Raw genomic sequence first — 15417 nt, 5'->3', positions numbered from 1 at the left:
CAACAGCATGTGAGCCATGAACATCCAGATGTTTAAGCTGGATTTAGAAAAGGCAGAGGAACTAGAGATCAAATTGCCAACATCCGTTGGATCATCGAAAAAGCAAGAAACTTGAAGAAAAACATCGACTTCTGCTTTATTGATTATGCCAAAGCCTTTGACTGTGTGAATCACAATAAACTGTGGAAAATTCTTCAAGAGATGGGAATACCAGACCACGTGACCTACCTCCTGAGAAATCTGTATGCAGGTCAAGAAGCAACAGTTAGAACTGGACATGGAACAACAGACTGTTCCAAATCAGGAAAGGAGTATGTCAAGGCTGTATATTGTCACCTTGCTTATTTAACTTATATGCAGAGTACATCATGTGAAATGCTGGACTGGATGTGGCACAAGCTGGAATCAAGATTGCCGGGAGAAATATCAACAACCTCAGATATGCAGATGACATCACCCTTATGAGAGAAAGCAAAGAAGAACTAAAGAGCCTCTTGATGAAAGTGAAAGAGGAGAGTGAAAAAGTTGGCTTAAAACTCAATATTCAGAAAACTAAGATCATGGTATCTAGTTCCATCACTTCATGGCAATTAGATGGGGAAACAATGGAAACAGTGACAGACTTTATTTTTTGGGACTCCCAAATCACTGCAGATGGTGACTGCAGCCATGAAATTAAAAGATGCTTGTTCCTTGGAAGGAAAGTTATGACCAACCTAGACAGCATATTTTAAAGCAGAGACATTACTTTGTCAACAAAGGTCTGTCTAGTCGAAGCTATGGTTTTTCCAGTAGTCACGTATGGGTGTGAGAGTTGGACCATAAAGAAGGCTGAGTGCCAAAGAATTGATACTTTCTGTGATCCTGGAGAAGACTCTTGAGAATCCCTTGGACTGCAAAGAGATCAAACCAGTCCATCCTAAAGGAAGTCAGTCCTGAATATTCATTGGACGATCTGATGCTGAAGCTGAAACTCCAATACTTTGGCCACCTAATGCGAAGAACTGACTCATTAGAAAAGACCCTGATGCTGGGAAAGATTGAAGCCAGGAGGTGAAAGGGATGACAGCGGATGAAATGGTTGGATGGCATCACTGACCCAGTGGACATGAGTTTAATCTCCATTTTATCATGGCTGCTATTAACAGCAGCAGCGGCGGCAGCAGCATTACCGTTTCTGCCTGAGTTTGAATCCTGTCTTTGCCACTTGCAAGCTATGTGACTTTGGGCCTGTTGCCTAACCACTCTCTGTGCTTTAGTTTTCTCATCTGCAAAATGGATATAATAATACTACCTATCTTATAGGCTTGTTATGAGGATTAAATATACTTAATAGCTGTAAGTCCTTGGAAGAATGCCTGGTACATAGAAAATGCTATAAATGTGCTGGTTAAAGAATTAATAATGCTATTATTACACTAATCCAAGAGAAATTTCCCTTCTCTTTCTTTTCCTGAGAAACCCCAAAGCAAGAATTTAAATTCTAATAAAATGTGCTTTTCAAGATTGTGAAAACAACCATTTAACTATATTTGAACTGAAAAATCAGACTAGATTGCTTTATAAATCTTAGAACTACTTCATTAATGAAACATTTTTTGGATATTACATTTAATTCAGAGTTGAGATTTTCATAAATGTTAACCTATGTCTTAAAACTTCCCCTGCATAAAGCTTGCAGGCAAGCCTTCAGGCCATCAAAAGATTTGCCTCAGCAAAATCTCAAATAATAATAAAAAGGGACATTGGACTGTGAGAACTGACTACATATGCTGAAAGCTGAATTATGTAAATTGATACTCAGACTTCCAGAAGGAAAGCCACAATATTCACAGATAAAAACTCCATCCTTCACCTTTGGGAAGGTTCTGTGAACTGTTGGTTAACTCAGGGGGATGCTCGTTCCCTCTATGGCTGGAGGAGGGCAGTGGGTAGCTGGTGGAGTGTAGCTAGGGAGGTTGCTTAGGTATGGTTCATATGGCAAGGGATCCTCATCTTTCTTTGGGTCACCCATTTCTTGAGGGTCTCATGTAATCAGTGGATCATCTTCCCCGAACAATACAACTTTTCTTCACCTTTATTTTTCCCGCTACTGCTACTGCTGCTGCTAAGTCTCGTCAGTCGTGTCCAACTCTGTGTGACCCCATAGACGGAAGCCCACCAGGCTCCTCTGTCCCTGGGATTCTCCAGGCAAGAACACTGGAGTGGGTTGCCATTTCCTTCTCCCGCAGTGATATTCAAGGACTTCATGGGCCCCAGGCTGAGAACTCCTGGTTGAATGGGCTCCAAACTTTGAAACTGTTCAGATTCTAGATAAGCAATGGGACTCTGATGAGATCTCTGTAACTTTTTATTATCCCTATGAAAGTGAAAGTGTTAGTCGCTCAGTTGTGTTGGGCTCTTTGCAATGCTATGGACTGTAACCTTCCAGGTTCCTTGTCTGTGGAATTCTCCAGGCCAGAATACTGGAGTAGGTTGCCATTCCCTTCTCCAGGGGATCTTCCCAACCCAGGGATTGAGCCCAGGTGTCCCACATTGCAGGCGGATTCTTTCCCACCTGAGCCACCAGGGAGCCCACCTATGAAAGTGGGCACTGTCACTCCTGCATGGCACACCCACGCTTCCTTGCTGGTAGGTAGGTCGGTCTTGGGCAGTTGAATGTTTGTGCGCAAGCATAGGAACTACACTACCACTTCTGTGCACTTGAAATGACCCCGTTTTGTCCTTTGAGGGATACATTTTTCTTTTTTGGCTTGTAGAGGAAAAGTTGAAACTCAAAGTGTTAAGGGGTATGTCCAAAACTACACAGCTAGACCTGGTAACTTTTTTCCTCTAAGGGGGAGGGGACAGTTTCTTCTCCATTCCTTGAAATGTCCTTTGAAGATCTCACCCAGGTGAAAAAAGGACTTTCCTATCAGTGGAATTACTTACTTGTGATAAACTAATTTTGAGGGAGAGATACTGTAGTATTGTCTTCTGTCTTGTTTGAATATAGAATTTTATTTTTGTAACCTTTCATTCTATTGGTTAGGAATAATAACAATCCAAAGTTGCATTTATTTGATAATTTTCTTTTAAGGAACTCACGGAATACTATCTCTGAGAATTCTAAAATGCTTTAGTAACTTAAAAGTGTCTAGTAAATGTTGAAGTTAAATCATCATATCTCCCAAAGAATTTTCTTTCCTTTTGCTACAAAAGAAAATTTTGTTTCATTTGTGTTAAATCAATTAGTCAAATCATCAGTTAACACATATTGGGCACCCACTATGTGCCCGGATTTGTTCTAATGAGCTGGTTGGACGGTTGGGTGAGTTGATTTAAAAAAAAAGATTTAAAAAAAAATTCAATTCTGTCTTATCAAATTTCAGATTAAGTTGGCTTTATGAACAGCAAGATCCAAATACAGGGTATGCCAGGAGTTGCAGAAATTGGAATAATAGCTAATATTTGAGGACCATTGTGCTGGTGATTATTAGTTTGTCATTTAGACCCATTTCTGCACTTCTCTGCTCTGCCATATTCTTAGGGGTGTGTGTCGGGGGTGGGATGGTGGAAGGGAAGATGGGAATGCTCATCTCTATGTCTTAGCTCTCCTGGCATCCCTTGTCTCTGTCTCCTGATTGTGTTTGACCAGCAGCAGACCATCAGGAAACCAGAGGGTGGGAGGGGAAAGAACCCATGGTACTTAGCATCCTTCTCTAATTCCCTTCTCGCGGTGTGGCAGAGTTGAGCTCCTCTTCTGCTTTGCCTTTGCTGGAGGTTGCCTGTTTCACAGCGACAGCTCTCTCCGGGCGGTGCGCATCACATTGTGCATCTGTGATACTGTTTTGACTGACCTGTCGGGCCTAGGGCTGGTGCTGGCTTCCCACTGTTGCTAGTCCCTGGATGCCCTGCCACTCCTTATTGGTTCTTTTAGCTCTGCCCACACCCCTGTAAATAGTCCTTTATTTTGAATGTGCCATCTGTTTCCGTTAGCATCCTGACTGATCCTGCCAATTAGCCTGTGCCAAGAGCCACACTACAACCGCAACATGGATTATCTCACGTCATACGCACCCGCCCTGTGTGGTACTCTCTAATATTACTCCTATTTTTTTTTAAACTGATCAGTAAAAGATTTAAACAATAACTTGCCCAAGGCCAGGATTCAAGCCCAGGCAGTCTGATTCCAGAGCCCATCCTCTTAACCATGATGCTGTGTGTCCCTGGGCAGGTCCTCTGGGAGGCTGATTCTTAAAGGAAGATGTGCAGGGCAGGCAGAATTTGGGGAGCAGAGCTCGTGAGATGAACACTTGGGGGGTGGGTGGTGAAGGAAGCAGGATTGGGGAGAAAGAAGTTGAACTGCAGTGCAGGAGAAACAAAAGCCTAATCTAAGCCCAAGAGAAGCTCTGGAGCTGGGAAGGCTTCCAATCTGAGGTCAGGGCACTGGGCTTTTACACCCAGGGATTGCCTGTTGCTCGGTGCAGGGTTTTAACCTGGGGCCCTCCTCGGCCAAGGCAAGTCCAGAAGAGTGCTCTGTTGAGAGAGAGTGCCGACTCTCCCAGAAGCTGTGGAGTGAGGGTCTAGTCTTGGAGGGCGGGTCTGGGCAGTATGCCACCGCATCCACTCCACTGTTGGAAACACACATGGAGGTCATGAGTTAGCAGCTTGCTCAAATCATGTGTGATCTTTGAAAACTTTATTAGACACGTGTATTTAGTTGATTTCCCTAGCATGTGTGTCTGTGTGTGAGAGATTATAATGTGATCATCTGATGCTGTTGAAAAACACTGAAGCAGGAGTCGAGAGACCTGGATTCTAACTTCTGCTCTGCAGCTGATTGTGAGCCTTTGTTCAATTCTCTGACCGCTTTTGGATTCCAGTTTCCTTATTCATCAACTGAGGAATTTTGATGAGAGAGTCTCTAAGGCTACTTTTAGCTGTGAAGTTCTATGCTTCTATTAACTTATTAGCATTCTAAAAGCCAGAAATAACAAAAATAAACATGTTGGAATGCTTTTAAAGTAATGCTGGAGACTATTTGTTGAAACCTCCAGTTAGTGATTTTCTCAAGCTCTCTCAATAAATCATGATGAATATTATGAAAACTCACACAACCCCAGTATCACCCAGTGATCTCTGAAGAGCAGAGATGCCCCTCTGTTCCCTGGAATGTCTGTATTTGGTATATGTGAGATTTTAGAACACTAGGCACTTTTCATTCTTTCTGAGCATAGCTCATACAGATATTTTAAGAATAGTTTTGAAATTGCTTCTGCAGGGTCATTGTTAAAATTTGAACACACACGATCTTAATTTGGATAGACCTATATTTTTCAAAGTGAGAAGGAATAGAAAACGGCCTTAGCTTGAGCTGGTAAAAATACCTCTGATTCTCAAGGTATAGAAAGATGAGAGAAACACGCAGGTAAACAAACAAAAACTAGATAACGAAAAAGAGAATGAAGGTAGTGATGATAGCATTATGAAAAAATATTGAATAAATACTCAACATTGTGAACTTCAATTAAAACTAACACAAATGTATCTTACCAAGAGAATGAAGGCTTAAGTATAGAACCACGCAAATACAGAAATCCTTTAAGATTGATTTTCCTGAGCTGTGGCAAACAATTCAATGAAAATGGAAAATAACTATTATTGTCAGTCATGTATGGCCCTGCCTGTATGATTTTCCAATGTAAGGCTTATGGTCAAAGCTGCTTGAACCATAAATAAATAAATAGACATACCTTCACTCTGGCTTCCTTACCTGCCTCTTGTTAAACCCTATCAGCAACTGTAGAGGGCCAAAGAAGCAATTTCAATAAATATTTCATTACATGGGAGCCCATTTGCTGGCATTTCAAATAAATAACTACATTTTCTCACTTCGTGGACACTAGAAGGGGAAACTCCAGTTTCCATTTTCAGACTTTGTTTTACTTTCTGAGGAGGTCAGTCATTTTCGTTTTCCAGTATACAACTCGATTATTTATTGGAGGAAAATGTTTTAAACCAGGAAAAGAGGGAAAAAAAAAAACCCAACCAAATAATTTATCGAAGACTGTCTCCTGGCAGATTAATCCCTACCACTTGGCCAGGGCTCATTCCAGAGTGATCAGACTGGTCAAGCTTAAATTGTATGTCCACAAGAAGTTGCATAAATAACCCCAAATACCGTGAACCTCTTTGCACTTGGTCATCTCCCTGACCTTCAAAGAAAATGTCAGAAAAGTAGTAAGAGAAAATATAGCTTGAGATGTTCTAGTTACTGTATTTTCTAATAAATAATAGGCTTTTTGGCTCCTTTCATCTAAACACATTTATCAGTTAAGACTTACATGCTTCTCGGTAAGTGAGTAAAAATACTGCCCTTTACCTTTATTTCCATGGGTAACCTGGAAATACAATTAAATGTATTCTAAATCAAATTGAGGAGCTATGCTTAGGGCCAGGGTTAACTTTCTTAAGTAATATGCTTATTTTATTGTCTTAACTGTATTCATTTGAACATTGCCTTTAGAATATACTGTGGCTCTTTCTTAATTGTTCCCTTAATAAAGAGACGGTGAGAATGTTCAAAGAGATGATTTTATGAAAATTCTAGCCTCCATCTTGCCTAGACTGGCCTTGATTTACAGCTGCAGAGAGGCAAGAGCTGTTCTAGTTAGAGACTATGTCTGGTCACTCTCTGCCCAGCACTTTCAGCTCAAAACTGAAGTCATATTCTCAATTTACCTCCCTCCGTCCTCAAGTCTTCAATTTTAACTGGAGACATCACCAATATTTAAGTCTTCTACGCCAGAAATTATGAAGTTATCTTGATTCTTCTTTCTAATTCTCTCTAGTTAATATGTTATGTGCTGTTTATTCTTTTTCCTTTTTCATGAAAAATATTGCTGGATTTAGAAAGAGACCTGGAATTCTAGTATCCCAACTCTGCCACTTACTAATTATGAGGCCCAGAAGATTACTAATTTTTAGTGTCTTCCTTTGTGAAATGATGACTAATAATCTGCTTTGCTGATATCACAGATGTTTTTTATGATGAAATGAGTTAGTGTAAATTGTATATTATCCCAATTTATCTGGTAGAGAGAAGCAGGGTAACCTAATGAGATTGCTGCCTTCTTTTAGGGGCCAGAACATAAAACTGCTACTTTTGAGCACCATCCACTCCCATATATTAGAAGCTTTAGGATGCCTAGCTTCCTGTCACTTACCGCATATACTCAACTCTGATCCTGAGGTGTAAACCCTATAAAAGATGTCCATCAAATTTCTTACTCTATGGACTAAGAGAAAAGGCACACTGCACATCATACCATTGCTTCTAGGCTTTCTAGGCTGCAGCTTAGTTGTTCCAAAGCAACCACACTTCTTCAAGTGACCACAGAGACGAAGTTCCCCCTTCTTCACATCCCTGTTTTCCCCACCTGCCTACCAGACCTCTCCTTTTGAACATCCCACACTAACATCATACTTGATGTGCCTAAAACTGGAGGGCATTAATAGGTCCTTCTCCCAAATGGTTTCTCTCCAGTGTCTCCATCTGAAAGAACCAACTGAACACCACTACCCTTCACTAACCTGCCCAAGGCAGCAATCTGGGGCAGGCCTTCCGCTCACCAGTATCTAATTAAGCACTGAAGGCTCTTACATCTATCTTGTAAACATCTTTTAATTCTATTCGTTTTTCTTCCTCTTTATTGCCATATCCCCTGTCTCGGGGCATCATCGTCCTTTACCTGAATTACTGCCCCAGCTTCCTAAGGTTTCCTAGCCTCTACTCACTCTTTGCCTCTCTCCATTCTGTCTTTACACTTCTAGCCAGAGTCAGCATTCTAAAATGCAGAACTGACCATGTCATAGCCCTGCTGTAAATGTTCTGAATGATTTCCCCTTGCCTTCAAGATACTGGCCAAATCCCATGAATCCTATAAGGGCAAATTTCCACTATTGCCTTCAGCTTCCCTCTCCCAACTCATACCATGTATGAACAGCTTATAAACTTAAGTAATTACTCTCAGTTCTAAGAATATGCTTTGAGCACCCTCATGACTTCGCTTGTGCTATTCCTCCTTACTCAGACCACTTTAGCCTCTCTTCGCCTGGCCAATTTCCAGTCATTCTTTGAATTTCTGTTTAGATATGTCTTCTTTTGGAAAGCTTTCCCTTTTCCCCTAAGTTCTGAGCACACGCTTTTGTTTCTGCTATCCTGACACTCACCATATTGTTTGGCATTTGTCTGTTTACCCAGCTATGTCCCAACATTCTACCAAGGTGGGGATTATGACTGGCGTGTTCACAACTTATTCCAGGTACTCAGCACAGAGCCTCACACATAGAAAACTCAAGTATTTGTTGAATAAATTCATGAGTAAGATAAATGTCATCTTTGTTTATTTTCTTGGACTAATAGAGTGATATGGTTAAAAAAAAAAAAACTACCAGCTATTATAAGTCTCAGATTCCAGTTTTACTTCCCATTGCATGATTATGGATGTCACCAACCTCTCTGTGAAATGAAATAATACATGTCTCAGATTACTTCAAGATTGTTTTTTATGCTGGGGAGATAATTCCCATGAAAGGTCATTGTGAAATGTACACTTCACTGCTAATAAAAATGTATCATTTTCAAATGCATGTTTTCATTGGCATATGCATGTATGCATAGTACATGGGCCTAGTATTTGAATTCAGTCATTTAAACAATTCTGTACATGTGTTTATCAGTTAGCTATTGCTGCATAACAACCTGCTCCAAAACAGAATGGATTAGAACAACCACTGTTTATTTAGTTCATGATTCTACAGGTTGGCAGTTAAGCCTGGAGTCAGCTGGGCAGCTGGTCTTCACTGGGCTCTGTGGCCAGGTATTGGGCTATCAGGGGGCTGGTTGGACCAGGGTGGTTTTAGCTGTTCTGTGCGTCCTCTCTTTCTCCAGCAGGTTAGTGTGGACTTGTTCACGGTGGAGGCAGGATGCCGTAAAGGTCATAAGAAGAACATAGGACCTCTTGAGATTTAGTCTTGAAACTGACACAGTTGATCACATTATTATTAGATAACAAATCCAAAGTGAACCCATATTAAATAAGTAGGGAATTTCTCCAAAGACATAAAGAGTGAAAACAAGGAGGAAAATAATTCTGGCCACTTTGCAAACCATCTATCATATTCCGTCAGCATCTTCATTTAATTATTTACCAAGTCACAAATCTGACCATGTTACTTTATCTAAAATTTTTTAGTGACTTCATTGTCTTATTACCACTTTCTCTATGGCAGGCACTGACTATTCTAAACACTATATATTATCCCTATGAGGGAGGTACTATTATTATCTTCTTACAGATAAGGAAACTGGGCCACTGTGAAGTTAAGAAACTTGTCCAAGTTCACTCAGCTAGAAATCTGGTTTTAGAATCAGCATCTGGAGCTTGTAGTGTAACCTCTAGGGTCTCCTGCCTCTTAAGACTCAGTTCAGTTTGATCTGTTCCCCTGTATAGCTTGATATTTCCTATAGTCAGGTATCTATTTCAATATATGATGCCCCTATTTCAATATCTGTTTCAATATCTGAGTTAGGAGCAACTCAAGAGCATGGATCATGCCTTGCCCTCTGTAGTCACTGAATGTAGCACAGAATCACGTCTCTGTTGCCCTTTCCATACCTAGATGCTTCTTTTGCACCATTAAAAAATCTCTGCTTCTCAGATGAAAAAAATCAGAGCAAAGACTATTAGTCCTCACAGCATCTCCAAGAAAGAAGTGACGAGTGGGAAGCTCTATCTCATTTTGCAAACAGGAAATTTAGGCATGTGGAGATGAAATCACCCAGTGCCGTGCCAGGATTCTTTTTTTGGTTTTCCGATTCCTAGTTTTGTGTTCTATCTACCAAAAAGTGGTATTTATCTATGAACTGCAGCTGATGGTTGCTTAATTTCCCCCAGAACAAAAGTTAAAAAACATAACAATTAAATTAAATCACCCAAGAGGGATGCCTTCTTTCATTGTAGTTTTGAGGGAACAAACTTTTGGGGAAACTTTTTTTCCCTGGGGTATAGTGCTTTCTTCTCTTTCAGCAGAATATATTGTGTCTGATGGAGCAAAAAATTGTTTTTAAGAAACCCTGCACCAATCTGTCTGCCCCAGCTCAGACACATGCTCGCACAGAAAATTAAATTCACAGAAATGAGAGAAAATCAGGAGAACCAAAGGAGCATGTCTTCTGTTTCCCAGAATCATTCTCTAGTGTATTTAGTGGCCTGTTGGGTGACAGGGTGATGAGGGGAAAGCATTGGTTGAATGCAACTAATTTTTCATGTCTTTTTGCTTATTTCATCAAAGGGCCATGAAAAAAGTAAAATGCACTATGCACATTTTACCTACATGGTTTTAATCTGTAAGAAGCTTTGTTAGAGACAGTTAAAAACAGTTCTGTTTTGTTTTTTTTTTTCTTCCCAGCTCAGAGTTTTATTACTACCATTTGCTTCATTAACAGCCGTAACTTCTTGGGTGTGAAGCTTGCTTGAAATGGTAACTACTTACAGAAAGTGGAGGAAGAAGGAGAAATAAAAGAAGAGGCTTAAGGAATCCTACCGCTGAAACACATGCATGGGGAAGAGAATCAGTTGGACGTTCTCTCTGGTCGTATGACTATTTTTTCGCAAAGATTTCTGGCATTTGGTTTAAATTCTATGATTTCATAAGTAATAATCTTTAAATCTTTTAATCATCTATTGGGTTGGCCAAAAAAGTTCGTTTGGGGTTTCCCATAAGGTAGTACAGAAAAGCCCAGACAAACTTTTTGGCCAACTCAATATCATCCGTGTATCATTTTGACTTAGGTAGCATTTTTATTCATGTAAAAATGTGTTTTGTGCTTTTGCTTCATAGTGACTTCCCAATTTTACAGGCTTCCTCTGTCTCTGTCTCTCTAAACCTCAGTTGCCAATAAAACGATGCATTTGAATACTTGGGTCTAAGCTTTGTAAAAAGAGGGAGCTTGGCTTGTCTTATAAACCACGTACTTCATAAAGGTCAGATGAGGATAGTGTAGACCATCCTGCAGATGCTGACCTTTGCAAGGAACCTATTCTCCTTATAATGATTGTATTTGCCTTAGTAACTTAAAACAAAACAAAAAAACCCCTCCTTTTTTCTATATCTCAAGGACAAAACACCTTCCAGATTTTGTTATTTTCGACTCTCGAATAAAGAGTTTGACTGAGGCACCAGAAGCCAAGTCCCTTCGGTCACTGAGCACAATTGCGAAGTTGCATATGAATTGGCAATTAAACTCGCCAGCTCCTCAACATGTCTCGGATTCTTCCCCCCGATCTCTTCTCACCTCTATTCTCAGAGTGGCTGGTTTGTTATGAAACTCATTCTTTTTAGGCCAAGTTTCCTTTGAACAGGGTGCAAAGGCATATGATCCTGTGGATTAGAAGTGGGTTGTCATCAAAATGATATAGCTCTGTTCTTCTCCGTTCCTTTCTTGGAATGGCTGAGAACAGACTTGCGAAGAGAAAAACTTGTTGGCGTTTGGGAGCTGCCAGGTTTTAGAGAGCCCAATTATGTCTTTTTTGAACTAGCATTTCTTTAATAGAGTTTAATTTAAAAATGTTTTTTTCCTTCATTTTTGACATTTCTTTTAGTTTTTTAATTTGAAAGGATGAGGATATGTTTACTTGTGGGGAAAGGGAAGACAGATTGTGCATGAGTAAGCAGGGTCAGCTGGCCAATTGTGATGAAGCTGAAGTGGCCCATCACGTGGCTCCCTAAACTCCAGAAAGTGCCCTTTTATTGATCTTGTCCCCCCAGTTTCCCCATGGCTTGTGCCTTTGCTTTAAATAATTTTTGATCCACTAACGCACTCATCTTGTTTGGCTCAGCATCTGTTGCATCTCCTTGATACAAATACCTCCAGGTTTCCTACGAAAGTCCGCCTCCTCCGATCTGGAGGAGTTGATTCCACCTGAGTTTCAGGACTGTGTTGATGAGTCTAGTCCAGTCTCCTGACCAGGAAAGCTGGGTCCCATGTGGGCACATAGCCCAGTTGAAGAGATATGGAGAGACTTTTGCTGGATCAAATTTTTTTTTTTTTTTAAGAGAAGACTTCTGTTTTTCATAGGAGCTATTAGACTCTTGATCGCTTTTCCACTGGAGTTTTTGGTGAGAGAGTGTGAGGTATGTGACCACAGATGTCATTTTCTTTCATAAAAGTCTGGAACTGAGGAGATTGCTGAATGAAGCCTGAATGAAGCTGAACATGTGACAGAGAGACAGCAGGAAGCTGGGCCTTTGGTAACATCCCCTGACCACTGGCTCACCTGAACTCATTGCTACCCAGTATGCAAGTTGTCACTCGTAGCCACATGATTATCATCTATCTGGATTTAATCGTAAATATTGCTGCCTTTTGAACTCCAAAAGGTGTGTGGAGTTAGCTCAAGCTGCCAGCTTGCTCTCTTGCATTACCCCATCCTGCTTCTTCTCTTCCACTGGGTTGATGTGAGGAAATGCCATCTCAGAGTCTTCTTCCTGGGGAACCCAAAGCATGACAGGGGGTAGCTCCTTTTGGACAGACTGGTTTTTCCATAGGCTCACCACAGAATGAAGCAAAAAACAATACATTTATTCTATTTCACTTGTGTATCATTCTTCTGGGAATTCATCTGTTAAGTTTTTCTCTAAGAACCACTAGTCAACTTAGGAAATTGGGTTATCCCAGAAGGGGTTAGGTGCGAAAGGAAGTCAAGATGACCATTATCTTCTAGAATCTCTAATCAAATTTATGTTTTATTTTTGACATATATATAAACTCATAAAGAATCTGCCTGCAATGCAGGAGACCCAGGTTCTATCCCTGGGTCAGGAGGATCCGCTGGAGAAGGGAATGGCTACCCACTTCCAGTATTCTTGCCTGGAGAATTCCATGGACAGAGGAGCCTGGTGGGCTACAGTCCATGGGGTCACAAAGAGGAGGACACTGAGCGACTAACACTTTCATTTTCATATACTCATGAAAATATCACCATGATTAAAATAGCAAAAATATTCTTCAGTCCCCAAAGCTTCCTCGTGATCCTTTGTAATTCCTCCCTTCCACCTCTTCACCTCTATCCACTTTCCCATGCAATCGCTGATTTGCTTCTTGTCAGTATAGATTTGTTTGTATCATTTAGAATTTTATGTAAATGGAATTGTAAAGCATGTGTTCTTTGGTTTGCCTTTTTTCACTCAGAATATTTTGAGATTCATGTGTGGAGCCTTCATCAACAGTTAATTCCTTTTTGCTCATGGATGGTGTTCTATCTTATGCATATATAATAACTTTCTTGTTCATTTATTTGTTGATGGACACATGAGTGTTTTCAGCTTTTGTCTGTAATAAATAAGGCTACTAAGAGCATTCAAGTCTTTGTATTGACATATGCTTTCACTTCTCTTGGCTAAGTACTTAGGAATGGAATGGTTGGATTATATGGTAGGGTGTATGTTTAACTTTTTAAGAAACTGCCAAATTGTTTTCCAGAATGGTTGTCATTTTACATCCCTATGAGCAGTGTGTAAAACCTCCAGTTCCTCTAATCCTTTCCAATCCAAGTGTTAGCCTCTCTATAGGTATACAGTAGGAAATTGTGGTTCTCAATTTTAATTTTTAACTAGGTATTTCCCTAATGACTAATAATGGTAAGCATTCGTTCATTTGATTGCTTGCTATCTACGTGTTGCCTTTGTTGTCTTTTCATTCTCTTCTTATAATAGTGTCTTTCAAAGAGTGAAGTTTTAAACTTTCCTTAGTCCAATTTTTAAATTTTTTATTTTATGGATCATGCTTTTGGTGTTCTAACTAAGAATTTTTTGCATAACTCAAGGCCACAAAGAATTTCGCCAATGTTTTCTTCTAGAAGTTTTACAGTTTTAGGTGTGTTACATTTAGGTCTGCAACCATTTATTTTTAATTTTTTATATGATCCATTTTGAGTTAATTCACATATATGGTGAAAGATATGGATTAAAATTGTTTTTTTTTTTTTTTTGCATATGGATATTCAAGTGTTCCAGCACCATGTGTTGAAATCGCTCATCTAATTTTAAAATATGGAGCACATAATTCCAGTATAGTCCATATACTATCTCAGCATAATCATTCCTAGTGCTTGTTAAATATGCAAATTCCTAGGTCTCACACCAGCCCTTGTGGATTGAAATCTTACAGCAAATATCCTAGGTGATTCTTGTGGATGCTAAACTTTGGGCGTAATTGGCATAATGACATTATTATTCATTAACACTTCCCTCCACGTCAGTTCTCTCTCTGTCAGAGCCCAGAAAGAATATAATTTAGAAAATTTTAGTCCCTAAGAATGGAATTAAGCTAGAATGGTTTCTATTGTTTATTTTTAATACAGAAGATTTTAAACATATATAAAAGTATGTTGAATAGTATGAGTTTCCATGTACTCACCATTCAATTTTAACAATAATCAATATTAAACATTACTTTTTTTAAAAAAGAAGAAAATACAGGTGAATTTTTGCTCTGTGTGGAAAAACTAAGTTTAAAAAGCATGGGGGAAAAATCAAAAGTAGAAAAGAATAGAACAAGCAACTACAAAAAACTCAATGATCAATATATTTGCCATAATTGATATTAAAATCTCTATACATCTAAAAAATCTTAAGTGATTTAAAAGATACACATAATCTAGGAAATATTTTTGAATAGAAAAGGTGATTTTTAATCTTCAAAGACATAAAATGATTTTAAAATGACTAAAAAACCTCACTAAATGATAAATTGATAAAAGAACAAAGGACAAAATATTCTATTATGATTATATTGAGAGAATGTTATATAGCCAGTAAAATATCTTTAAACATAATTTTTATGGTGGGAAAATGCTTATGATATGGTGATAAAAGCTACATATAAAATTATATGTTTTTATATGTCTTCATGTATTTAAAACAAGGCTTAGGGAAGAATGAGAGCAAGCATGCTCTTGTATGTTGTTTTTTTAAGTTAACTCCAATGAACATGTATGTATCACAGATGTAATCAGAACAGAAAAAAAGTATTTTTTAAGAAGAAAACGAAAGGGACATTTTCTTGGCAAAATCAGAGATGGACACAGATACAAATATGAGGCAAAAAGAAGCACAGGGAGGGCTGGAAGCTGGGTTTATGCAGTGTTGCCTTAAACGAAAATGTGGAGGTAACGGTTTCCTCTTCTGCAAGTTTTACTGGTGGATGAAGACTGCCTCGCATGAGTAGGGCAGATTGTGGAGACCGGTAGAGGTGGGCTGGGTGTATGCTGCCGCTGCTGCTAAGTTGCTGCAGTCGTGTCCGACTCTGTGCGACCCCATAGACGGCAGCCCACCAGGCTCCCCCGTCCCTGGGACTCTCCAGGCAAGAAC

The sequence above is a fragment of the Bison bison genome, unplaced genomic scaffold, assembly GCF_000754665.1.
Source record: "Bison bison bison isolate TAMUID 2011002044 unplaced genomic scaffold, Bison_UMD1.0 scf7180017864533, whole genome shotgun sequence".
In the NCBI taxonomy this organism is placed as follows: domain Eukaryota; kingdom Metazoa; phylum Chordata; class Mammalia; order Artiodactyla; family Bovidae; genus Bison; species Bison bison.
Note: the sequence above shows the minus strand (reverse complement) of the source record.